At 34.3% G+C, this 27,779-nt stretch overlaps 1 protein-coding gene across 2 annotated transcripts in view; it reads right to left on the bottom strand.

Annotated features, from left to right (window-relative positions):
* NEK6 (NIMA related kinase 6) overlaps window positions 1–27,779 on the bottom strand; it is a 166,796-nt gene that overhangs the window by 126,577 nt on the left and 12,440 nt on the right. The window contains exon 1 of one of the 2 annotated variants that reach the window (XM_074293057.1): window positions 2,329–2,405. The exons of the other annotated variant lie outside the window; for it this stretch is intronic. The gene's annotated coding sequence lies outside the window, so the exon portion shown is untranslated. Of the gene's footprint in view, window positions 1–2,328; window positions 2,406–27,779 lie in introns of those variants that run through there. 2 annotated transcript variants of the gene reach the window in all.

Genomic DNA, 27,779 nt, shown 5'->3' with positions numbered 1-27,779 from the left:
TTTATTTTTCAAAATATATGCAAAGATAGTTTTCAGCCTTCACCCTTGCAAAACGTGTTCTAACTTTTTCTCTCCCTTCTCATAGATAGCAAGTAATTCGGTGTAGGTTAAATGTGCAATTTTTCTTAACATATTTCAACTTTTATCATGCCAGCGCAAGAAAAATCAAATAAATCAAAAGAAAAAAATGAGAAAAAAACAAGCAAACAAACAACAACAAAAAGGTTGTGATTCCCCATTCAATCTCCATAGTTTTCTCTCTGGATGCTGATGTCTCTATCACAAGTTAAAGAAGGACTCATGGTTTTATCATTTCTTGTTTTGAAAGAACAGATGGAGGGTAGATAAGGAAGATCATACAAGAGATTCTCAGCACAGAACTTTCCTATAAACTTTAGGGTAGTAACATTTTATTTAAGACCGTTTATAGTAATAAAATTCCTGGGATCTCATTAATGGTTTCATCTTTTAGAACAGTACCTGGCACATGGTAGGCGCATAGTGATGCTGACTGATTGATTATTGATTAATTGATTGTCTACATAGATGGTGTGGCTTAATGGAAACAGCTGACTGGTTATCCAAGGACAAGGGTTTGAATCCCAATTTTGCTGCTTTCTAATTTTAGGGCCTTGGGTAAATTATTTCTATCCTTTGGGTGGCAGTGTCTTCAAAATGACAATACGTTTGTACTTCTTGCCTGGGATCTCATAGTTAGCAAGCATTAGAGCAGGCCCTAGAACCCAAATCTCCAGATGGCACATTTAGAATTCTTTTCACTCTTATAATCTTAAAGTGCTGGAGGGATCAAGCCATTTGGCTTCCACCCCACAAAAAAAAAAAAAAAAAAAAAAAAAAAAAAAAGAGGCTGCAGAGAAAGGAGAACAAAAGAAGAAAGACGTGTCTCCAGGGGGGAAAACCTACTTGGTCTCTGTCCTTTCTTTTGAGGTTTGGGGTTTGGCATCATATTTTGTGCTTGGGCCAGGTTAACCCACAAAATGAGTCTTTGAGAAACTTCAAATAAAATGTAGGGTGTCAGCATCTCTTTACCTCCTAAGAGAAACATTTGCATAAGCGTCACTTCTGGCTGTTCATCTCATATGAAACTGGCCCTGGATATAGCCATAATCACCATCATCAGGACTAGTCTGCTTGTCCACTACAGTCCTGTAAGGAATTATTATGTTTTCATTTTGCAGATGAGAGATCAGAAAATCAGAGAGAGAAAGTCACTTGTCTGAGGACACAGAGAGAGAACTAACAGAGCCAAGACTCAAAACCATGTCTTTCAATCTCAACTATATGACACTCCATCTCTGAGAATTTAAAAGAGGGCTCTCTTCTGGGCCTCGATGCTTGTATGGCACTAAATGTGCCAGGCAGCTCACTAGAGACAGTGATCGACAGAACAGATGGAAACTAAGAGGCCACCTGGTTTTAAAGCAAATTATATCATCAGTCCATCAATACAAAATCTAAAACATAAGGGAAGTGCTTAGAACAAAACGATGTGAATCCCATTTATCTTTTTCCCCTCCTTCCTCTAGTTTGTCAGGGAATGAGGAGGATTTTCCATTGGCAAAGTGGCAGGCTTGACTCTTCCCTTATAAAATCACTCTTCCAAACCCAATATCTAAACCCTCTTGAGGATTTGTTGAGTTCCACACTAGGTCTACAATTCCATAGCTGTTAACATAGCAACCTTTCTTTGTACTGTATAGTAGTAGCATAGTAACAACATCACCAGATCTCATAGAATATTTATTCTTCATCATTAGAATTAGCATTTACATGGTACTTTAAGGTTAACAAAAGTGCTTTTACAAATATTGTCTTCATAACAATCTTGAGAGATAGGTATGTTTGTTATGCCCATTTAACAGATGAGGAAATTAAAGCTAAATTGCCCAAATTCACACAGCAGTGTCAAAGGTTGGATTTGAAATCAGGTCTTCCTAATGCCAAGTTTATCATTTATCCACTGTGATACCTAGAGGCTTATCCATGGAATATTAAGATTTACAGGAATCAACAAAGCATATAGAATGTTAAAACAATAGAATCTAGAAAGTTAAAGTTGGAAAAGGCCTTAAAGTAGAATGCAGAATGTTAGAAGTAGAAAGGATCTTAGAATGTTAGAATGTAAGAGTTGAAAGGAACCTTGGAACATAAATTATTAGAATACAGAACATAGAATGTTAGCACTGGAAAGGGCCAACATCTAATTCAACTCCTATAAATATATGGTGAAAATGAGATTTAGAATTGAAGCCACTTGTTCAAAGTCACACAGTAAAAAAGTGCTGCTTTTCCCTTTCTCCTTCTTACCTGCAGTTTCTTTGCAGACTCTGAAATCAGGTTAAGGTAAGTACAAAGAGCAAACAACTCCTAGGCCCAAGAAAGGGAGCGCCTTTGTCTCAGCTACTGCTAAGGACTGCTTTTACAGGTGGGTGTGATTCTTGTGAATATTTGGGACTTCCCCACAAGTCAGAGTGAAGCTGATTAATGCCCAAAGTTAGTTATTGCCCAAACTTACGGTATGAGCACAGCTGGAAAGAAAATCAAATTTCTTCCAGATCAGATGACATTTTGGGGGAAATTATTTTCATTGACTCAATTCCTGTTTGGGGTCAATTTCACCATAGGTAATTCCGTCTACTCCTTAGCTGAAATTAAAATGAGCCTTGGGAGAAGCACACTGCATATTGACCAAGAGATTCACAGCCTACTGTAGTTGTCGGGTAATCAGTGACTGTGCCCAAGAAGATAGTCATAGGTGGCCAATGAAGTAAGGGAACTTAGAACATAGCATGTTCAAATATAGAAAGTTAGGACTAGAAATAATTTTAAAATACTGAATGTTAGAACTGGCAGGAGTCTACATAGAATGTTAGAATTGGAAGATACCTTGAGAAGATAGAATTTTACAGTATTGAACATAGATTGTTAGGACTGGAAGGGACCCTAGAAGAGAGAGTATTAGATTATAAAATGTTAGAGTTAGAAAAGATTTTCAAATATAGAATATTAGATCTAGAAGAGACCTTAGAACATAAAATATTAGGATTTGGAGGGACTTCAAAACATAAAATGTTAGGGCTTGAAAGAACATCCTTATCTAACATGAGAGAATTTTAGAAATGGAAGAGACTTTGGAACATACAAAGTTAGATGGAACTGGAAAGGCCATGGAATCTCAGAAATTTAGAACCTGTTAGTACCAGAAGCAATTCAAACTACGTAGGACCTAGATCAGAAACCATTTGGATACTCTTATGTGGCTAAAGCAGGGGTGGAGAACCTTTTTTCTGACAAAGGCCATTTGGATTTTTATAACATCATTCATGGGCCATATTATCAACTTATAGAACTCAAGCAATGGGAGGTTGTTGTACCTAATTTTCAGCTCATTATATCCTGTTTGATAAGGCCAATGATTTTGCTGGCCTGAGATGGCCTGCAGGGTAGAGGTTCCCCAGCCCTAGACTAGAGCCTAAGGTTTTTCTTGCCCAGTATTTTGTGACTTACTCCTTTTTTTATTCATTCCATATGGTGAGTTATACATATTCCACAGTTGAAGGAGCCTGTAATTGAACCAACAGCAAGAGGACAAAACATTCCTCAGCCCATAGGGGAATATTCTGGAAGGAGACCCCAAATAGCTTCTAACAATGGGGGACCATTTTATAGAAAAAGCACTGACTGATCTAAGTAAGAATCAGGATTCTAGTCCTGGTTCCATCACTTACTGCCTGTGTGACCACTGGTATGTCATATACGCATTTGTTTACGCATTTGTAAAATGTGTGGGTAAAACAAAATGATTTCCTTTAATAAGCACTCATGACATGCTAGATAGTAATCATTTGTAGCTCATATAAGACTTTGGTATCCCCAAATTAGAAAATATTCCTCAAATAGTTTAGTATGCTTTTATTGTTGTTTTGGGGTTTTTTGTTTGTTTTTTTTGTTTGTTTGTTTTTTTTTAATTTTGAGACTGGGTCTTCTTCTCACCTAGACTTTTTAGTCTAGTATACTAGCCACTCACAGGCCCAATCTAATTGCTGATGCACAAAGGAACTTTGATCTGCTCCATTTTCAACCTGGACATCCTAGTAGTATAGGGTACTACTAGATGCTCACCATATTGGTGTCAGACTTTAACCCCTACTTCAACTAAGAACTCTCAAACTCAATCAATCCACCAGCCTTAGTCTCCACAGAGGCAAAGGCAACAGACATGATCATTTATAAAATCATGTAATGCTAGGTATTTACCTTATCACATTATTAATAATAGCTTACATTTCTATTGTTCTTACAAAAAGTTTGTAATAGAATATTTCTTGATCTTCACAGGAATGTTAGAATATAGGTGACTTGTCCAAAGTCACACATGAACCTGAGGAGAAAGGATCAAACTTAGATCTCCTAATTCACATCCCTTAATTCCTAGTCTAGTATATTGTTGAACAAATGAATGAATACATGGATTATTGTTTGTGTTTTATTTTCAAAGAAAACCAATGACATCACGGGGCAGAATTGCACAGTTGTAAGCTCTATCTTCCAGAGTCATCAAAGTCCAGTGCCAAGACAAAAGTCAGAACAACTGGGATGCAGTGGATGACTTTGGAGTCTTTGACATCTGACCAAAGTCTAAGTGTTCCACAGTGCCTGTTTCAGCCAACTTTTCATGGCTGTTGGAACAAATTGCTCTTGTCCAACCATTCTGCCAAAGGAGATTTTCCCATGCTCTAACTCACTGCTGGATTTGAGGACTGTTAGTTACCTCAACTTGTTTAGCCCCTCTGCTGAGGTGGTTTGACTAGGATGTGGCTACTGCTCCTGCTACAGCTTGGAGCCACAGGTGACAGTTGAGTGCCAGGTGGACACCAAAGCTGGATGGGCAGGTCTAAAAAGGGCTCAGCAAGTCCTCCCACTAGAAGTGCTAACCTTCCTTGAATATCCCATTTATCCCTTGGATATATAATAACAAGTTCACTACTGTAGCTCCTTGAAGAACTTTGTTCCTTATTAATCTTCTCAAGTAGCACAGTGCTCTCTGTATACAGTGGATCTAAGAACTAGAATTTAAGAATAGCATTCAACTATCTGTTCCTTTATTATGTCTTGATTTGGATCTACACATATTATTTAATAAATGTTTAATGAATTGAACTTGTATACATTAGGCTCTTGATCAATGATTATTGAGCTGAATTTAAGCATATAAGTTTAAAGATTCAATGAACCTAAATGAATGTCCACATAAAACTTTCACTTAATATTTGCTGATCATAGAATTGTATTTTTAGAGCTGGAAGGGGTCCTTGAGATCATAGTCCAATTTCTTCTTTCGAAGATGTGGAAACTGAGGTTCAGACCAGATGCTTACTAAGATCACAGAGGCAATAAGTGGAAGAGCCAGGATTCAACACCAGATTTGTATCTTGGACACAAGATTGACAACAGCCTGAAGTGCTACATCACGTGACAGGTGGGGCTAATGATCTTCCCCAATCCCACTAACAATGACTGATTTCCTCTTTGCTGCCCTCCCAAATATACTTATCAAAAGCGAAGGCCCTTTACTCTCTAAGCTGGAGTAGTGGAGAAAGCTGAGCACTGATGTGTTTGTCAGAAGCAGCCGGCCTGTGGTTAGCTGTTCCCAGTGAAGGCTGAATCCAATCCTAGCAGGATAGGCTGTGTGCATGCAACCTTCTCATATTTCTGAAAGGTCGGATTCCCCGAGGAGGCATTAATGCTGCAGGAATGCATACCACTATGTGACTTGTCTCAAAAGCTGGGCGGAAAAAGTCTCTGTGGAATGGTCCCCAGCCTCCTCCCCCAGCTTTACCCCATTACAAAGAGAAATTCCATTTAATTTAAAAAAAAAGTTTAAGTAGTGCCTACTAAGTGAAAAGTCAGTGCAATTAAACACTTATTAAGAGTTTGTTATGTACAGATGCAGCTGCTGCAATGGAAAACTCTGCTAGATTTGGAGGGCAAAGGTTCAAATCCTCCCTTTACCACATAGGATCTATAGGACTTAACTTCTTTTGACCCTTATCTGTGAAGTGAAAAACTATGTTATATAACCTTTAAGGTCCCTTCTAGCTCTAAAAATATGACTCTATGACTAACAAATACTAAATACTCATTTAGGGGCCAATTATATATTGCCCACTATATGGAGACTGATTTAGGCTCCCTGAATCTTTGAGATAATTTGCTGTATAGATTAAATTAGACTCAATAAACATTTATAAAGAGCTTAATGTATATAGATTCAATTCATTAAGCACTTATTAAGTACCCACTATATTCAGCTTTAAGAAAAGATACAGTAAAGATCCACTTCATACAGAAAATTGTTGAGTATAGAGTAAGAGAAATGAAGAGAAATGATTAAAAAGAAAAAGTCTGTCCTCAAATATCTGAGAGTGTCAGGGAGAAATATGACAGAGACTAATAGTTATAGTGCAAAATAAAACATAGCAATAACATAGAAGAGGCACAAAGAGGGAATCGATTGCCTAATCTTTGGATATTATACCTGGAAGAGACCTTAGAAGGTTCGTTAGAGTTCCCAAATTAGTGACAAAGACAGGACCCAAATCCATAAACCTGATTCCTGATCCAGTGGTCTTTCTACTAGGCCAAGGTCTTCACTGGTAACTTTCTTAGAGCAGGATGGCTCAGACTCACTGCTCCTATTTTGTAGATGGGGAAATGAAGAACCAGAAGAAAAAAACATCAGTCCCAAGTTGTAGAACAATAGAGGATTCTATAAATCCATAACTCAATTCAACAAACATTTAAACACCTAATGTACCCTAGGTTCATCTATGAACCCAGCCTCATCAGTTATTTGTGAGATAGTGAGGAAAACCCTTAGCAAATGATTCAGCATTCTGAGCTACTGAATGTTTTACAAGCAGTAATGGGCACTTGTATCCCAGAACCTTCTTCTGTTGGTGTAATGGGAAGATCAACCAAGATGGCAGGGGAGGAGGAATCAGTGCAATTCAGCTCCTCTAACATCTCATCCAAAACCAGGAAGCAAAACAAGAAGAATGAGTAGAAATTTTTTTTTTAAAAATGAAGAACCATTATGATGTTTGCAATGCCCAAAACACAAATCCAGAACAGCAGAATAATTCCAAACCCTCTAGGCAAAGTAACATAGATTGCTCACAAGATCAATGAGAAATACTAGAAAAAGTAAAAATCTTTTTTAAGTTTAATATTTATCCTAAATGAAGTTATGATGGTCCCCCAAATGGAAAAGAAACGAGAGGTCTGGAAGAAAGATTTAGAAAGAAAATTTGTTAGTTCTCTCAGGCTGATAAAACTACTTAGCACAAGAAATATAAATCCTTATCCAAAGTAATAGACTTGTTGAAAATTAGATTGGACCAAACATAAGTTAATGACCTCATAAGACAATAAGAGATTTTAAAACAGAGTCAAAATGTTAAGAAAATGCGTCTCCTATCAAAAATAACTGACTTGGTATATAGAGCAAGATGAGATAATTTAAGGATCATTGGGCTTTCAGATAGTTATGAATTTAAAAAAAGATCTAGGATATCTATACTAAGTAATAATGAAGGAAAACTACCCAGACATATTAAAACAAAAGGGCAAAATGAAAATAGAATCTACTAATCATCTCCTAAAAGAAAGCCTAAAAGGAAAATGCCTAGGGACATCATAGCTAAAATCCAGAGCTTCCAAGTAAAAAAAAAAAAATTTGCAAATAACCAGAAAGAATGAATTCAGGTTCATAAGAACCACAGTGAAAATCACTGAAGTTTTAGCAATTAGCACTAAAAAGAAGCAGAGACCATGGAATACAATATTCCAAAAAGGAAACCAATAATAACTTGCCCAATAAAACCAAGTATAATCCTATAGAAGAAAAAAATGGATTTTTCAAAAAAAATAATAAAGGACATTCAAATATTTGTTACCAAAAAAAAAAAAAAAACCCAAAACAAAACTAGAATTTAGTAGAAAATTTTAAATATAAATTTGGAAGTTGAGAAAAATATTAAAAGGTAAATCACACAAGTAATCTGAAAGGATTTTCCAAGGATAAAATATTTATATTCTGATGGAGGGCTAATAATCCCCTTAGAACCCTAATGTTATGAAGAAGTTAAATAAGACAAAGGCCTTGAGAGTATTTTATCTTGGTTATCTTAAGAAAAGAAAGTAAAGGAAGGGAAAAGAATACAATAAAGAAGCAAAAAAGGGGAAGAGTTGGAAAAAGGATAAAGTAGAGAAGAAAAAGAGGGGAAGAGTTGGGATACTTTTCTCACATAAATGGGTAGACAAATGGAAGTCTACACAAGTGAGGAAGGAATAGAGGGAAACAAGTATTACTTGAACCTAACTTTCATATGAACTGGTTAAAGAAGAGTCAAAAACATACATAAGTAGTTTGCTCTAAAAATACATTCAGTCCATCGATGAAAAAAATGTTACCAGATGTCAAACTCTATTATAAAGTAACAATTACCAAAACCAATCTGTCACTGGTTAAAAAAAAAGAGTAGATCAGTGGAAAAATTAGGTACACAATACATTGTAATTTGATAAACCCCAAATTTGATAAACCTAAAGAGCTAAGCTTTTATTTGACATTTGCTCATTATTTGACTAAAACTTCTGGGAAAACTAAAAAACTGCATGGCAGAAACTAGGTATAGACCAACATCACATATCATGTACCAAGATATGGTCAAAATGGGTATATGATTTAGACATCAAGGGTGATACACCTAGGAAATGAGGAGAGCTTAGAAGAGTTTATGTGTCAGATCTATGGATAATGGAAGAATTTAGGAATAAACAAGATATAGAGAATATCATGAAATGTAAAATATATAACTTTAATTATATAAAATTTAAAAGTTTTTGCACAAATAAAATTTATGCAACCCAGGTTGAAGGAAAGCAGAAAACTGAGGAGAAATTTTACAGCAATTATCTCTGATAAATTATCTCTCATTTTTCAAACATATAGAAAACAGCAAAATTTGAAAGAATAAAAGTTATTCATCAATTGATAAATGGTAAAGGATATAAACAGGAGGTTTTCAGACTAAGAAATCAAAGCTGTTTATAGTCATATGAAAAAAATACTATAAATTATTATTGATTGGAATGCAATTTAAAACAATCCTGAGGTACCATCTCACACATAAAATTGGCTAATATGACAAAAAAAGGAAAATAATACTCCAAAATGTTAGAGTATTAATGAGAAAATTGGGACATTAATGCATTGTTGGTAAAGTTGTGAACTGATCCAAACATTCTGGAGAACAATTTAGAACTATGCCCCAAAGGCTATAAAACTGTTCATATGCTTTAATACAGCAATGCCATTACTAGGTCTGCATCCCAAAGAGATTTTTTTAAAAACCTATTATAAAAATATTCAAGTTTTCTTGAACAAAATGACTACTATGGAAATGTTTCATATGATTGCACATGTATAACCTATATTAGATTGCTTACTGTCCTAAGGAAGAAGAAGGGGAGGGAAGAAGGGACAGAATTTGGAGCTCAAAACTTTTTTAAAAAGAATATTAAAATTGTTTTTACATGTAATTTATTTATTAATGAATGTATTTATTCAACTCAACAGGAGGAAATGAGAAGAGGATAAAATGGGGAATAAGAGGAAAGGTAGATTCAGGGAAGGATAAAGAACATGAACACTAAGTTTAAAGACAGTATCATGAAAAGGGTAAATAAATAAACCTGTGTTTGGGGTCTGAGTGAAGGGCAGAGAAGAGAGGCAAGGAGCAGAAGACTGATACTAATTTGATGAAAAAGCTTAGAGCATAAGTTCTGAGCATACTACTGTCCCATGAATCTCTTCTTCTTTTTAAAGAGAAGGGAATGGGAATGAGAATGGCAATGATTCACCCATAAAATAGATGATAGAATGAAGAATCCAGCAATTTATCATTTATGAGAAACATACTTGGACAAGCATTTAATCCCCACTCTTTCTGGTGGAAAGAGAGAAGAAAGACTCCCTCTATTTCTGAGTTGAGAGGTGAGTTCCAGTTTGTGGGTCATGATCAAAACCCGTGAACACCTGCTAATGGATACCATCCAAAGGATATGTGTGGAGTCAGTGAATTCCCTGTCATTGATGGTATACAAATAGAAACTGGAGGACATTTGTTGGGAAGCTATAAAGAGTCCTACTTCAGTTGGGGTTTAGGCCAGATGACCTCTAATGCCTTTTTCTAATTCTAATATTCTACAGTACATCCTAAGGCCTCTTCCACCTTTCAAATCTCATGATTCATTGGCAAATATCATCCACTCTGACATCTAGGATTGGGTTTCAGAAAGGAAAGTTAGATAAAGAGTATATCTAGTATTGGATTTTTATTGCTGCCATCTCTGTTACTTTTTAAACTCAAGAGAAAAAGTCTAGAAAGCAGTTCTGTATAAGAAGTGGGAACTTTCTGTGAAGGATAAAAAAGAGAGAAGCATCATATAAACTGTCCCACAATGACTTCATCCAAGTTTCATATCAATAGTGGCTGAGAGAAATTTTTGTTCTCAAACATTTTTCTTTTTTTCTCTACCCAAATCTTTCTCTTTGACTCTTAGAAAAATTGATTAATCAAACTGTCCTTATGTTATTTATTCAATACCATTTATTATACATCTACAACTAAAATACAATAATAATAATTCACATATTATATAGCACGTTCAAAACACCTTGGTTTTCTCTTATATCACATGGGAAACATTTGATAACCTTGTCAAAAATAAATCTACATTATTAATTATCATTGAAAAATATTTAAACAAATAATAATTAGAGAAATGCAAATTAAAACAAACTTGAAGTTCCATCTTATACCACTATTAAATTGCCAAATTAACAAAAAAGAAAAATGACAATTATTAAAGGGACTGTGGGAAAACTGGCACCTTAATGCTGAGTTGATGGAGCTGTGTTTACTCTATCATTTACACTCTATCATTTACTTCTTGTGGCAAATAATTCATAACTATAACCCCAAAGTCACTAAACTGTTATTTTGCTTTTGACTCATCAATTCCACCACAGGCCTGAATCCTCAAGAAATAAAACAGAAAGGAAAATATGTGAAAGAATGTTAATAGCAAGTCTTTTTGTTATGGCAAAGAACTGGAAACTTTGAGGGTGTCCATCAGTTGGGGAATGGTTGAACAAGTTTTGTCACATGAATGTAATGGAATATTAATATACTGAAAGGGTAAAAGGGATGGTTTCAATAACCTGGAAAGATTTATGTGGACTGATGAAATGAAGTGAGCAGAACCCAAAGAACAATCTATACAATAACAACATTGTAAAGAAAAATAACTGTGAAAGACTTTAAAACTTTGATCAATGCAAAGATCAATCATGATGCTAAATGACTATTGATGAAGCATATTATTTACTTCCTGAGAGAGGGCCCGAAGATACAGAATGGTATATATATTTTTAGATGTTACAAGAGTTTTGTCTTGTTTTCCTTCATTCTTATTTTCAATGGGGTCAGGAGGTAGGGTAAAGGGAGAGTAGTTATAGGATAGCCAAAAAATAAAGAAGAAAAAGAACAGAAAAAGGACTATTGAAACACTTTTTTAAATGCATAGAAGTGAACAGAAGGAAATCCAAGTAAAACACAAACAGGACAGCTTTGAAAGTTATGTTGAAGCAATCATATACTTAAAAAGAAAAGCAAACAGTCCATTATAGAGATCTGTGATTTCTGATACAACTTTCCTTTTCTGTTCTATTTGGATATAGAAATGGTCATTTTAATGAAACTTGAAAGAAAAGACATAGCAGCCAAAAACAATTATTGATATAAGTTTATATGTAATATTTCTTTAAAAATTTGGAAGTAATGTAGGGAAAATATGTTTGAAGAAAGTTTTTATCAATTAAGCAAGGAGATTACAATAATTTTTAAGGATGAAATTAAGTGGAAGACAACAAACATAAAAATGGCAAAGATTTTTCAAAATTTCTACAATAACTGTATTCTTCATCACTGATATTAGAGGCATCACACCTGGACACTAGCATCACAGTCTTGAATGTGTTACATAGAAAAGTAAAGATGATGGTAAATTAAAAAAAAAAAAAGATGGGGAGAGCCATTGGATCAGTCCAAGTATACAGAGAGGAGGTCCATGGTGAGATACCATTTTGAGGGAATTGGGAGATGTATTCTAGAGTTATCTTAAAAGAGTAAAAGTTAAAGAACTTGAAAAAAATCATGGATGATATTGGTACCCCCCAAAAAAACAAATGAAAAGATATCAAAAGCTATCAACCCATATGCCTACTTTTCCATCTTTACAAAAGTTTTATTGTAATTCACAACTGTCAAGAACAACTTTGATAAAGATATGAGAAAAAAGGAGGTTTTTGCAAAGATATTGTATGGTAAACCATAAACTTAAAGTCACACAAATGATTGCAAGGTGCAAAGAATATGAAATACCATTGTGTTCATTACTTGTTTATTATTTTTCTCAAAAATTAATTAAGTTGAGCAAAATATTGCTTTAAAATCTTGCCTCAAACAAAGTATCTCCCTACAATTTGTGAGCATTATAAAAGGTTCTTTGATAGAGAACAGAAACAGCTTAATTATTTAATTTAATTTTTTCTGTTAACCAAAAAAACTCAATTTCTGTACTTCCTACATTCACCCCCCACTGAGAAAAAGAGAAAATCAAAACCCTTACAACAAATATGTATGGTCAAACAAAAGAAATTCCTTCATTGGATAGAAACAACTTTATTTAAAAATCTTATAAATGATGATGGAAAGTATAAAACATAGAGACATATATACCAAAAGTATTTCCTATTCTCCTGGAGTATGTCCAACACAGCATCCAAATCAAAGAGAAGTACCAGATGCTTCTGTTTTCATATAGCCTTGTGCTGATAGTATCAAGCCCCAACAATATTGCTCAGCTTCCTACAAGAGATCCATTGTCATTCAAAAAAGTTCAGCCTAATTATATAAGAAAAGCCAGGTTGAAGAATATAACTTGAAAAGCCACAGCAATTATATAATGAACTGGATCCATAATTGAATAGAAAGAAAAAGTATGTTGGAATACATGAATTAGGAATAAGAATAGGGACATTAGCCCAATATCACCATTACTATTCAATATTGTATTAGAAATGTTAACTTTGGCAATAAGAGAAGAAAAAGAAATTAAAGTAATTAGAGTAGATAATGAGGGAACCAAATTATCACTCTTTGCAGATGATATGATGGCATACTTAGAGAATTCTAGAGAATCTATTAAAAAAACTAGTAGTTTCTAGTAGTTTGCTAAACTACTAGAAACAATTCACAACTTTAGTAAAATTGCAGGAAACAATAAATCCACAGAAATCAGTATTTTTTATATTACCAACAAAGCAAGACTTTGTGAAAGACTTTAAAACTTTGATCAATGCAAAGACCAACCATGATCCTAAATGTAGATAATATAAAATATGTGGGAGTCTACCTGCCAAGGCAAAGTCAGGAACTATATGAACACAATTACAAAATACTTTCCACACAAATAAAGTCAGATCTAATTAACTTGAAAAATATCAAGTGCTCATGACTGAACTAATATAATAAAAATGACAACACTACCTAAATTAATCTACTTATTCAGTGCCATACCAATCAAACTCCCAAGAAATTATTTTACAAAGCTAAAAAAAAAAATAACAAAGTTCATTTTAGAGAACAAAAGATCAAGAATTTCAAGGGAATTAATGAAAAATGCAAATGAAGGTAGCCTAGCTATACCATACCTAAAACTATTATAAAGCAGTGCCCATCAAAACCATTTGCTACTATCTAAGAAATATAGTAGTCCATCAATGGAATAGTTTAGGTTCACAAGACACAATAGTCAATGACTACAGTAATCTAGTGTTTGATACACTCAAAGACCCAGGTTCCATGATAAGAACTCACTATTTGATTAAAAATTGCTGGGAAAATTGGAAATTAATATGGCAGAAACTTGGCATTGACCCACACCTAACACCCTTTACCAAAATAAGGTTGAAATAGGTTCATGATTTAGATGTAAAGAATGATTTTATAAGCAAACTAGAATAACAAAGGATAGTCTACCTCTCAGATTTGTGATGGAAGGAATTTGTGGTCAAAGAAGAACTGGAGTATACTATGAAATACAAAATGGATAATTTTGATTATATTAAGTTAAAAGGTTTTTGTGCAAACAAAACCAATGCAGACAAGATTAAAAAGGAAGCAATAAACTGGAAAAAAATTATATTCAAGGATTCTGTTAAAGGACTCATTTCTAAAATATATAGAGAATTACTCAAGTATATAAGAATTCCAGCCTTTCTCCAGGTGATAAAAAATAGTAAAAGGATATGAATAATTTTCAGATGAAGAAATTGAAATCATTTCTACTCATTTGAAAAGGTGCTCTAAATCACTATGAATCAGAGAAATGCAAATTAAGACAACTTTGAGGTACCATTACACACCACTGACTAAGATGACAGAAAAAGATAATGACAAATGTTGAAGGGAATGTGGAAAAACTGGGACACTAATACATTGTTGGTGGAGTTGTGAACTAATCCAACCATTCTGGAAAGTAATTTGAAACTATGCCCAAAGGGCTATCAAACTGTGCATATATCCTTTGATCCAACAGTGTGTCTACTGGGCTTATATCCCAAAGAGATCTCAAAGGAGGGAAAGGAATCCACATGTGCAAAAATGTTTGCGGCAGCCCTTTTTGTAGTGGTAAGAAACTGGAAACTGAGTGGATGCCCATCAGTTGGAGAATGGCTGAATAAGTTATGGTATATGAATGTCACGGAAAATTATTATTCTGTAAGAAATGATCAGGAGGATGATTTCAGAGACACCTGGAGAGACTTAAGTAAACTGATGCTGAGTAAAAGGAGCAGAACCAGGAGATCATTGTTGGCAACAACAAGGCTATACAAAGATCAATGTTGATGGACATGACTCTCTTCAACAATGAGATGATTCAGGCCAATTGCAGTGATCTTGTGATGAAAAGAGCCATCTACACCCAGAGGGAGGATTGTGGAGACTGCATGTGGATCACAATATAGTATTTTCACTTTTTTGTGGTGGTTTGCTTGCATTTTGTTTTCTTTTTTGATGTTATTTTTTCTTGTGCAGCATGATAATTATGGAAATATATGTAGAATAATTATACATGTGTAACCTATATTTGGATTGCTTGCTATCTTGGGGAGGGACTAGGGGAAAGGGAGGGAAAAAAGTTTGGAACATGAGGTTTTGCAGGGTGAATGTTGGAGATTATCTGTGCATACATTTTAAAAAATAAAAAAGCTTTGGTTAAAAAAAGAATAGGGACAATAATTTTATTGGCACAGGAAATCCAGATGAAAACACTCCCTATACCAATGCAGATCGGTGCCCTTTTTTTTTTTTTTTTAATAATTTATGGTCTTAGAGCAGGGGTCAGAAATAACTATGGCCTGAAGATCAAATCCAGTCCCAGAGCCCATTTTTATATAATCTGAGAGCTAAGAATTTTTAGCTCCAGGCAGTACAAAAATAAGCAGCAGGTAATATTTGACCCCTCAATCATAATTTGCTGACCTCTGTTTTACGGAGTTATTTAGGGCATTTTGAAGTTAAGTGAATTATGGAGCCTTTTAAATTATCACCTTCCCCTGAAACAAAAACTTATATGTAATATCAGTATTCTTCCAATGATGCATTGCTATAAATCATAGAAAAACACAGTTTTGAAGAAGTCAAAATTGTGGTTCACTCAAAGGACAATGTGCATGTAAATGGTTTTCAGAATATTGCTAATAATAAATTGCATGTGAAAAGAATGGTATGAATTTTCAAAGATATGTAGTCAGAAGATGAAGTGAGCTAATCACATAGTGAGAGTGAGATAACAGATAGTCCATGTGCTATAATAATTCTCATGTAACATCAATTAGTATACCTAAAGGAAGCCCTTCAGCAAGGTGGTGAAAGGGTTGATAAAATGTTCAGACAAGGAACTTAGTCTATGTTTCTGTGAATATCTCTTCCCCTCTCCATTTCATTGTTTGTTATTTCTCCACTCTTTCTAAAGTCCATCTGTAATACCCTTGAAGGGTTAGTTCCATAGCTGAGATATATAGACCCACTTTCATTTATCAATAATCAATCACCATCTATATGGTGATTATATATATATATATATATATATATATGTATGTATGTATATAAAGGTAAGAAATTCACATCATATTAATGCTAGAAAAATTTTATCTTGTGAAGGAAACATAATCATTTCAAGAACATAGGTCCAAAGTAATCTGGAACCAAGATCCAGGATAAGGTTTAGACATACCCACTACTGAATTATAGACAAAGGATTTAGACAGGAGTTACAGGAGTAAAGGCGTATGGAATGAAGCGTAAAATAAAGAATACCGAATGTCAGAGCTGAAATACAGCTTAGTAATATAATGTTAGAGTTGAAAGAGATTTCAGAGAGCATCTAGTTTAATTCTATTCATTTAAGAGATAAGAAAATATTACTTGTGTGTTGGGGAATCACAGGTTAATGGAAGAAGTAGCATTTAAAATAGGCCCCCAAACTCCAGTTCAGGATTGTTTTTCATAAGGCCTTTTTCATCACACGCCAAAGACTATCTTCTCTTGTCCATTATAATCTTCTCAGTAAAACCAAAGAAAAATTCCCTGAAATTTTTTTAAAATGACCTATTTGTGGTGGCCGAAATATTTCGTTTTGACATTTAAAGCCTGTGGGTTGGAGAAAAGCCCAGCTTCCTTCCCCTTACCCAATGCCCATAGGTCATCTTCCTCTCAAAGACAGTGTGGGAGGTAGTTTTCCCCTATTCTCTGTCTAGATAATTCTCTTCACGCTTGTGAAAAATTACAGAATCATATGCCTTAGAACATAGGTCAGAGTAGGAAAGAACCTAGAAACAGAACATTAGGACACAGAATGTCAAAGCTGAGAAGAAAGAATATTAGAATTGAGAGGAACCACAGAGATCATCTAGTCCAAAATCTTCATTTTGCAGATGGAGAAACTAAGGCCCAGAGAGATTAACACAATTTAACTAAGGTCATACAGCAAAGTAGTAGTAGAGTTGGGAAATCTTTGCTTTTGAAAAGCACTATTCAAAAGGGAGGTTCTGCACCACACCAAGCAGTCTTCTGAGATTATTCCATTTCTTAGATTTCATCCTTCTTGGATGAAAGACTTTTAGAGCCAGAATGGATCTTGAACATCCGCTTGGCAATCCTCTCATTTTACATACAGGGAAACTAAAGCCGTGAAAGGTTGAATGATTATGCCTGAGGTCTGGAGCTGTAAGCTGCCCTGACATTCCGGATTCTGCTTATACTGATAGTACATATCCTTCAGCTAGTGCTTAATTGTCTCTTTAATATGTGTTAGTTTTTCATCTTTACTTGGATGTTAGCACAAATTCCAACTTCTCTTTCAATTCAATAAGTATTTATTGGTACTTACTGTAGGTATTGGGCTGGATGCTTGGATGCACAGACAAAAGCAAAACAGCTCCTGCTCTCAAGAAGCTTATATTCTAATGTGAAAATCTTCTTAACTCCAATCATATTTCTCACAAGGGTGTCTTGCATAATAAAGATTAAGGTCTCATACATCATTTTTTAAAACTACTCTCTTTGAATCTTCCTCAAGGAAGTTGGGGCTCAGACAAGTTAAATGACTTTCTCATGGTCACACAGCTAATAAGTAAGTATGTGTAAACCTCATCCTCTGCTTTTATTGTCAAACTTTTGGAATATTGTGCAACTTTTGGAAAAAGTTACTTATACTTATTGCCTCCATTTCTTCATCTCCTATTTATTCACTCACTGACTCATCCAAGTAGCTTCTCAAACTAACTCTAATGAAACTGCTTTCTTCAAATTGCTCTTACAAATGAACTTTTAAATACCAAATCTAATAGCCTTTTCTTAGTAACTTTAGACTCCTCTGCTAGGATATTCTCTTCCCCCTTAGATTTCATCATGACAACACTAATTCCTGGTTCTTCTATTTATGTGGTCATTGCTTATTAAAAAAAAAAAAAAAGATTAGACTGATATTTTCATTTCACATCATCTTCATTTCCCAAAGTGTTTCTTCCGTCTCTCCCTGCCAGAGAGATCCTTTGCAACAAAGAATAAAAAAGGGATTTAAAAAAGCAACAGTTTAGCAAAAGTAATTAACCTATGGAGAAAGTTTAATATCATCTGCAGTATTCAGTATTGTCCCCTCTTTCATCCCTTCTGCATAGAAGACAATCAGATACCCTCTTTTAGCTCTTTGGAATAAAATTTAACTACTATTTCTTTATGTCCTTTGCTAGATTATCATCCAACTGGATCCCCCAAAGCTGTGCTTATGGCCTTATTCTTTGTCTCTCTGTGTCTCTCTCTTTCTCTGTCCTCTCTCTCTCTTCCCCTTTCTTTCCCTCATTCTCTCTTTCTCCCCTCTTCTCACTCTCTTTTTCTCATTTCATCAGCTCCCAAGGGCCTAATTATCTTTATGCAAATCACTCCCAAATCTATGTACCCAATCTTAATCTCTCTTCTATACTTGAATATCCCATCACACTGCCTGCAGGACATCTCTGTCTATTTGGATGTCCCATAGACATCTCACAATCAACATGTTAAAGGGGAAAAAAAAAAAACAGAATTCATTATCCTCACCATAAATCTAATTTTCCCAGTACACTTATCTATTTCTGAGGTGGATGCACCATCTGTCAAGTCATCTAGGTTCATGACATGGGGGTTATTTTCAACTCTTCTCTGGCCCTTATCCTCCATATTAGTCAGATTCAATTCAATTCACTGAATCTTTTAATATTATATCCAAGATAATGTGTTTGGCACCAAGGATGCAATGACAAAAAAAAAAAAAAAAAAAAGGCACTGCCTTAAAGAATTTATATTCTGCTGGGTACAGAGAAGGAAGGGACACAATATTTAGATTTTACATATATGTGTATATATATATATACACATATATACATATATGTGTATATGCACACATATATGCATATATGTATATATGCACATACACATACACATGTATGTAGATTATACATATATGTTACATATACACATGTGGCTATATACAAATTTAGTTTAAAATATTTAACAGAAATATAATTATGTAATTTGAGGAGAGAAAGAGCACTAAGAATTATATGGATCAGAAAAAGTACTCTGTAGTAGATAGTAGAAAAGTACTCTGTAGTAGATAGCAACTAGGCTGAAATGTGAGGGAAATTGAGGTTTCTAAGACATAAAGATGAGGAGAAAAAGCATACATGTGGAACAGTCTCTGAAAAGGCACTGAGGTGATGGAATGTTGAGCTTGTAGGCCAGGACTATAAAGACTATAGACTTCTAGCAAGTGACTACATAAGGGGTTAGCTAAGTTGATTACAAAAAAGGAAAGAAATTACCAAAAATGAAAAAGGGGGGTCAGCTAGTTGGTATAGTGGGTAGAACACCAGCCTTGAAGTCAGAAGGACCTGAGTTCAAATCTGATTTCAGACACTGGACACTTCTTGGCTGTTTGACCCTGGGAAAATCACTTAACCCCAATTGCCTCAGCAAAAAAAAAAAAAAAAAAAAAAAAGAAAGAAAGAAAGAAAGAAAAAAGAGAAATCACAATAGATGAGAATAAAGCAAAATATTAGAATTTGTTTAATTACATGTCAATAAAACTGATAACTTAAATAAAATATATGAATACAAAGTTTAATGAAAAAAAAAAAGAAATAGAGAATTTAAATAACAATCTCAGTACAGAAATCGAACAATCTATAAATGAGCTCCAAAGGGAAAAAATCCCTCAAAGCCCAGGTCCTTCTGACTTCAAGGCTGGTGTTCTACCCACTATACCAACTAGCTGCCCCCCCTTTTTCATTTTTGGTAATTTCTTTCCTTTTTTGTAATCAACTTAGCTAACCCCTTATGTAGTCACTTGCTAGAAGTCTATAGTCTTTATAGTCCTGGCCTACAAGCTCAACATTCCATCACCTCAGTGCCTTTTCAGAGACTGTTCCACATTGTATTTTCTGTCAAAAATTCAAAGAACAATGAAGTCTAATACTTTGAACATTTTGTGCAAAAATAGAAAAAAAAAAGAATTTTTACCAAATTCTTTTTTTATGAAACAAATATGATCATTGTAGTTAAATTAAAAAATGAAGCAGAAATAACTACAGACCAATATGTTTAATAAATATTGATTCAAAAATATCGAATAAAAATCCAAAGAGACTATAGCAAGAGACTATAATATTGATTAAAAATATTGAATAAAATATTAGCAAAAATACTATGATCAGATTATATTTATACCAAGAATAGAAGGTTCAACATTAAAAAAAGTACAAACAAAATAAGGATATAGAGTGCAACTATAAATTCATTGGGTATAGGGAACTTGCAGATAAGGAAACTTCCTCTACCAATCCAGGGTCAATGACTTCTCTGCAACTTATGGTCTTAAAGAGTGGCTTAGAGCCCTAACAGGTTACATCATTTATCCAGGTTTATATAACCAGTATTGTCAAAGGAAGAACTAGAATCTAGGGGCTTTCCTGGATCTGAGTCCAGTTCTAACATTATACTATACTGCTTTTCATAAACATAATAGATTGGATTAATAACAAAACAATTAAGATTATGTCAATAGATAAGAAAAAAGGTTTTCGGGGAAATAGAAATAAAAATACTTAGCAAAATACATGTTTAAAAATCTTGAAAATTATAGGAATAAATAGATTTTTCCTTCTTATGGTAAACAGTATCCATACAAAATCAAAAACTAACATTATAGGTAATGAAAAAACACTAATGATCTTTCCAATAAGATCATGGGTGAAGCAAGAATGTCCATTATTAACATTATTAGTTAATATAGTTCATAATACTACTTTATCACAGTAAAACAAAAAAAAGAAACTGAAGGAATAGCACAAAGAGGAAACAAAAGTATTACTATTTGAAAATGATATATGAAAATTATAATGCAGAAAAGTTATTTTAGCAGCTGAGGGGATCATTGAAGAAGAAAGAGACTTGACATAATAGAATTGGTGACCAAGAAGGATATTGCAGTTGTTCAGGTGAGAGGTAATATATTCTTCAATGAAAGGGGTGGCTGCATTTGTAAAGAGAAAGGAATATAGGTAAGAAATGTTTCAAGGTAGATGTCATAATATTTGGTAATGATTTGCATATATGGGATGAATGAGACTAAGGAAATAAGAGTGGTATTGAGTTTAGAGTCTAGGTGAAAATATTAGGAAAACTAAAAGCATAATTGACCAATAACAAAAACAACAAAAATCATATATCAATAGATACAGGAAAATTTTTTTGATAAAATATAATACCAGTCCTATTAAAAAAAAAAAAAACACTAAAAAGCAGAGAGAGAAATGGAACTTTTTTTTTAAATGAGGAGAAAGCATTATTTGGAGTAAGAATAAGCCAGAAACCTTTCCAATAAGATCAGGGATAAAGCAAGAACATCTATTATCACCATTATTATTCAATATTGTACTAGAAATACTAGTTATAGTAATAAGAGTAGAAAAAAGAAATTAAACAATGAGGAAACAAAAACTATCACTTTTTGTAGATGATATGTTAATATGCTTAAAGAACTCTAGAGAGTCAACTAAAAAGTAGTTGAAATAATTAACAGCTTTAGCAAAGTTACAGGATATAACATAAACCCATAATAATCATCAGCATTTCTATATATTACCAACAAAATCTGGCAAGAAGAGATGAAAAGAAAAATTCCATTTAAAATAATTGCATAATATACTTGGGGGAGGGATCTACTTGAGAAGACACACACAGGAACAATATGAACAAAATTATAAAATATTCTTCACACAAATAAAGAGAGATTGAAATAATTTGAGAAATGTTAATTGCTCATGATAATTCTTCCCAAATTAATTTATTTATCTAGTGCCATACGAATCAACTACCAAAGAATTATTTGATAATTAGAAAAAAAACAAAAAAAATTCATCTGGAAGAACTAAAGGTCAAAAATACTTTTTAAAAAATCAGTGGAAAAAATGTGGAGGAAGGAGGTCTAGCAGTACTAGATTCATACTATATTACAAAGCAGTAATCATTAAAAACAATTTTGGTACTGGTTAGGAAATAAAGTGATTGCTCAATGGGATATATTAGGTACACAATATACAGAGCATAATAACCTAGCATTTGATAAAGATCCCAAAGTATTTGATACAGATTAAAGATCCCAACTATTGAGGCAAGAACTCATTAACTGACAAAAATTGAGAGGAAAATGGAAAGTAGATTGGCAATAACTAGGCATAAACTAAGATGCATGTCAAGATAAGTTCAAAATGGATTCATTACTTTAACATAAAGGTGGTGTCATAAAAAAAATTAGGGAAGCATGGAAAAATTTACCTGATCTATAGATAAGGGAAGAGTTCATGACCAAGCAAGAGAAAGAGAGATGGATTCACAGGAGATAAAAATGGATAATTTTGATTACACTTAATGTTTTGTTCAAACAAAACTAATGCATCCAAAATTAGAAGAAAAGTAGGAAACTGAAAAAATAATTTGCAGTACATTTTCTCATTTTTCAAATATATAAAAAACAGAGCCAACTTATAATAATTGGAGCCATTCCCCAATTGATAAATGGCCAAAGGATAAGAACAGGTAGCTTTTAGAAAAAGAAATCAAAGCTAGAGAAAATAGAGAAATGCAACTTAAAACAACTCTGAGGTACCATTTCACATCATTTCACTTCCATACCATTTATCCATATTATATCCATTTGTTAGTATTACCAGGTGAGAACTCAGGTTGTCTGGACAATTACAAGGTGAGAACTCAGGTTGACTTAACAGTTCTCTTGTTCAGACCTTTGGCTCAGGCCTTTAAAGGGAGTTTATACCTTAGGAATCTAAGAGGAACAAGTTCATTGGTTGTAAGTAATTCCCACAAGCCCCTGGGAATACCCACAAGTCCATTCTCTGGGAGGATAAAAAGAGGCAACATTGAGCCTGGAGAGCAGTCTGGATTGGGGAAGGACAAGAGCTGGAGGAGATTCAGAGCCAGGATTCAGGAAGAAGAAGAGGCTGGCTGGAGGCTCCAGAAGCCTCCCAAGAAACTTGCTCATAGAGGAAAAGATTATACAGAAAAGAAACCTCCTCCCAGAGAAGGATTACAACTGAGAGACGATCAGAACTTTACATCCACTAATCAAGAGTAGTGCCCAAGGCTATATCCTGAGTTCTCTTCTCTTTTCACTCTATGCTGTTCCCTTGGTTGTCTCATTAGCCTCCCTGGGTTCAATTATCATCTTTATGCAGATGATATCCACCATTAGTCTCTCTCTTAGATTCAGAGAAAGTTGTCTTAACAACCTCAGAATTGTTTAAATATTCATTTCTGGGCAGCTAAGTAATGCTCTGGATAGTGCACCAATCCTGAAGTCAGGAGGCCCTCAATCCAAATCTGTTTTCAGACATTTTAATACTTCCTAGCTGTGTGATCTTGGGCAAGTCGCTTAACCCCAATTGCCTCAGCAAAAAACAAAACAAAAAACCCCCTAAATTTGTATTTCTCTGATTATTAGTGATTTAAAGCATTTTTTTCATATGACTATTAAGACTGGCAAAGTTCACTGTAGAGGAAAATGGCAAATGCTAAAGAGGATATAGGAAAATAGGTACACTAATTTGCTGTTGATGGATCTATAAACTAGTCCAACTATTCTAGAAAACAATTTGGAGCTATATCTAAAGGGCTATATACCCTCTTATTCAACCATACAAGTACAAGAAGATCAAAGAAAGAGGAAAAGAATGTATGTGTACAAAAACATGTCACAGCTCTTCTTTGTGGTGGCAAAGAATTGGAAACTGAAGGGATTCTCATCAACTGGAGAATTGCTTAACAAATTATGATAATTATGTTGTAAGAAATTATGTAGTCTGCCTATAGCTACCCCATAGTCTGCCTATAGCCACCCCAAACCGGAAGTGACTCAGCACAGATCACAGCCCGGCTGTGTAGCCCCATTCTGCTGTATGGAGATTTTTCTTGAGGCAGTTAAGAACTTGCATGGCAGGGGGATACAGCCCAGGGCAGCCTCTAATCTGCACAGTGGGGGGCTCAGCCTGGGACAGTGGAACTTTCATAGCAGCGAAACTTCCACAGCAGTGACTGTGCTTCCCAGGACAGAGACACTTCCGGTCTGTTCACAGGGGCTATTCGCTGGTCAGCTGCTAATATCCACAGCCCCATGGGTGGGGTGGGGATTTGGCCTGGGGTTGTGACATTTTCACTGTTCAGGCTCTAGCCTCAGGGCAGTTGCTAGGCCACATAGAGGGGGTTCTTCACTGGGCTCTTCTGCAGCTCAGCCCATGCTAACCAGCTCTGAATCACTTCCTGTGGGGGAGTTGCCATCCATATATTTATCTCTGCTCTGCAGAGGAAGCTGGTAACCTCCTTGCCCTGAAGGCAGACCTTACAGGTTTTTAAAAATGAGTAAAAAAATTAAAAGGACGATTGATAGCTTCTATACAGAAAGAGAGTAGGTGTGTAACCTCGAGGAGACTAATAGCAGATAGTCTCCAGATAATAACTTGAAGGGGAATGTTACCTGGCCCCCATCACATAACTCTCTCCTAAAAGAGACTATTAAAAACTTCAAAAGAGAGTTAGAAGAAGAATGGGAAAAGGAAAGAGAAGCTATGCAAAAGAGTAACAACATCCTGAAATTTGAATTGGAAAAGATAAATAATTCACAGGAAGTGCAAGGAAACAGAATATGTGAATTGGGAAAGGTTAAAAAAATCCCTGGAAAGTAGGATTTGTGAATTGGAAAAGATAAAAAATTCCCAAGAAAGTAGGATTTGTGAATTGGAAAAAGAAAATAGTGAAATGGAAAAAAATTCTATAGAGCAAAACAACTCATCTAAAAACTCAATTGGACATATACAAGAAGAAGTTAAAAAAAACAAATGAAGAAAACAACTCATTAAAAATCAGAACTAAACAAATAGAAATGAATGATTCATTGAGATACCAAGAATCAGTCAAGCAAAACCAAAAAAAAAAATGAAAAGCTGGAGAAAAACGTCAAATATTTACTTGGAAAATCAACAGACCTGGAAAATAGATATAGGAGAGATAATCTGAGGATTATTGGACTTCCCAAAAATTATGATGAAAAAAGAACCTAGATTCTATTTTACAGGAAATCATCAAAGAGAATGGCCCAGAGGTAATAGAACCAGAAGGTAAAATAAGCATTGAAAGAATTCATCAAACACCTTCTGAAAAAGACCAACAAACAAACAAACAAACCCTCCACAGAATATTATGGCCAAATTTCAGAACTATCAGACTAAGGAAAAAATATTACAAACAGCCAGGAAAAAACAATTCAAATTCCAAGGTGCCACAATAAGGGTCATTCAAGATCTGGCTGCCTCCACATTAAAGGATTGAAGGGCCTGGAATCTGATATTCCGAAAGGCAAAAGAACTTGGAATGCAGCCAAGAATAAACTACCCATCTAAGTTGAGCATTTTCTTCCATGGAAGAAGATGGACATTTAATGAAACAGATGAATTCCATTTGTTTCTAAGGAAAAAAAAAAAAAAAAAACAAAACAGATCTAAACAAAAAATTTGATCTCCAACCACAGAACTCAAGAGAAGCAGAAAAAGGTAAAAGGAACTCTTGAGAACTGTAGTTCTGTTGTGGATATACAGAAAGTCCACATGTATAATTTGATTTTACTGATATAACATAAAAAACGAAGTAGAAATGGAAAGGGGATAGTGTCAGAAAATGGGAAAAGGGGAGATAAAAAGAAGGAAACTACATCCCAGGAAGAAGCAAAGAAAACTTATCATATCTGAGGGAATTTAGAAAGGGGAAGTACATTGTGTAAATTGTATTCCCATCAGAATTGGCTCAAAGAGAAAATAATTGACATATTTGCTTTACAAAGAATTCTCTCACACCTCATTAAAAAGGGGGAGAGGAAAAGGGAAAAGGAAAAGAATAATAAGGGAAGGGTACAAGAAAGGGGAAAGGATTTAATGGGAGGGGGGAGGGATACTAAAAAGGGAGGGCTGCATGACGCAAGTGGGGCCCATAAGTTTAATACTGGGGAAGGAGTTCGGAGGGGCAAGGGAAAAAAAGCATAAGCAGGGGTTAACAGGATGGCAGCAATATAGAATTAGTCATTCTAACCATAAATGTGAATGGGGTAAACTCCCCCTATAAAGAGGAAGCAATTAGCAGACTGGATTAAAAGGTAGAATCCTACTATATATTGTTTACAGGAAACACCTGAAACAGGATGATACATTCAGAATAAAAGTAAAAGGATGGAGCAGAATCTACTATGCTTCAGGTGAAGCCAAAAAAGCAGGAGTAACCATCCTCATCCCAGATCAAGCAAAAACAAAAATTGATCTAATTAAAAGAGATAAGGAAGGGCATTATATCTTGCTAAAGGGTAGCATAGATAATGAAGCAGTATCAATATTAAACATATACGCACCAAGTGGTGCAGCATCTAAATTCTTAAAAAAGAAGTTAAGAGAGCTGCAAGAAGAAATAGATAGCAAAACTATAATAGTGGGAGATCTCAATCTTGTACTCTCAGAATTAGATAAATCAAACACAAAACAAATAAGAAAGAAATTAAAGAGATAAATAGAATATTAGAAAAATTAGGTATGATAGATCTTTGGAGAAAACTGAATGGTGACAGAAAGGTGTATATTTTCTTCTCAGCAGTTCATGGAACCTATTCAAAAATTGACCATATATTAGGACATAAAGATCTCAAAATTAAATGTAGGAAGGCAGAAATAGTAAAGTCTTTCTTTTCAGATCACGATGCAATAAAAACTACATTCACCAAAAAGTTAGGGGTAAATAGATCAAAAAGTAATTGGAAACTAAATAATCTCCTCTTAAAGAATGACTGGGTGAAACAGCAAATTATAGAAACAATTAATAATTTCACCCAAGATAATGACAACGATGTGACATCATACCAAAATTTGTGGGATGCAGCTAAAGCGGTAATAAGGGGAAATTTTATATCTTTAAAGGCTTACTTGAATAAAATAGAGAAAGAGAAGATTAATGAATTGGGCCTGCAACTTAAAAAGCTAGAAAAAGACCAAATTAAAAACCCTAAACAAAAACTAAACTTGAAATTCTAAAATTAAAAGGAGAAATCAATAATATTGAAAGTAAAAAAACTATTGAATTAATAAATAAAACCAAGAGTTGGTTTTATGAAAAAGCCAATAAAATAGATAAACCTTTGGTAAATCTGATCAGAAAAAGGAAAGAGGAAAATCAAATTGTTAGTCTTAAAAATGAAAAGGGGGATATTTCCACCAAGAAAGAGGAAATTAGAGCAATAATAAGGAAATACTTTGCCCAACTTTATGCCAGTAAATTTGATAATTTAAATGAAATGGATGACTACCTCCAAAAATATAGGCTTCCCACATTAACAGAGGAGGAAGTAAATTGCTTAAATAGTCCCATTTCAGGAGCAGGATCAGGAGATTGTTGTATGCTTCAACAACAATACTATAT

The sequence above is a fragment of the Sminthopsis crassicaudata genome, chromosome 2, assembly GCF_048593235.1.
Source record: "Sminthopsis crassicaudata isolate SCR6 chromosome 2, ASM4859323v1, whole genome shotgun sequence".
NCBI classification, from domain to species: domain Eukaryota; kingdom Metazoa; phylum Chordata; class Mammalia; order Dasyuromorphia; family Dasyuridae; genus Sminthopsis; species Sminthopsis crassicaudata.
The sequence above is the reverse complement of the archived record's forward strand: the minus strand, read 5'-3'. Positions and strand labels throughout refer to the sequence as shown.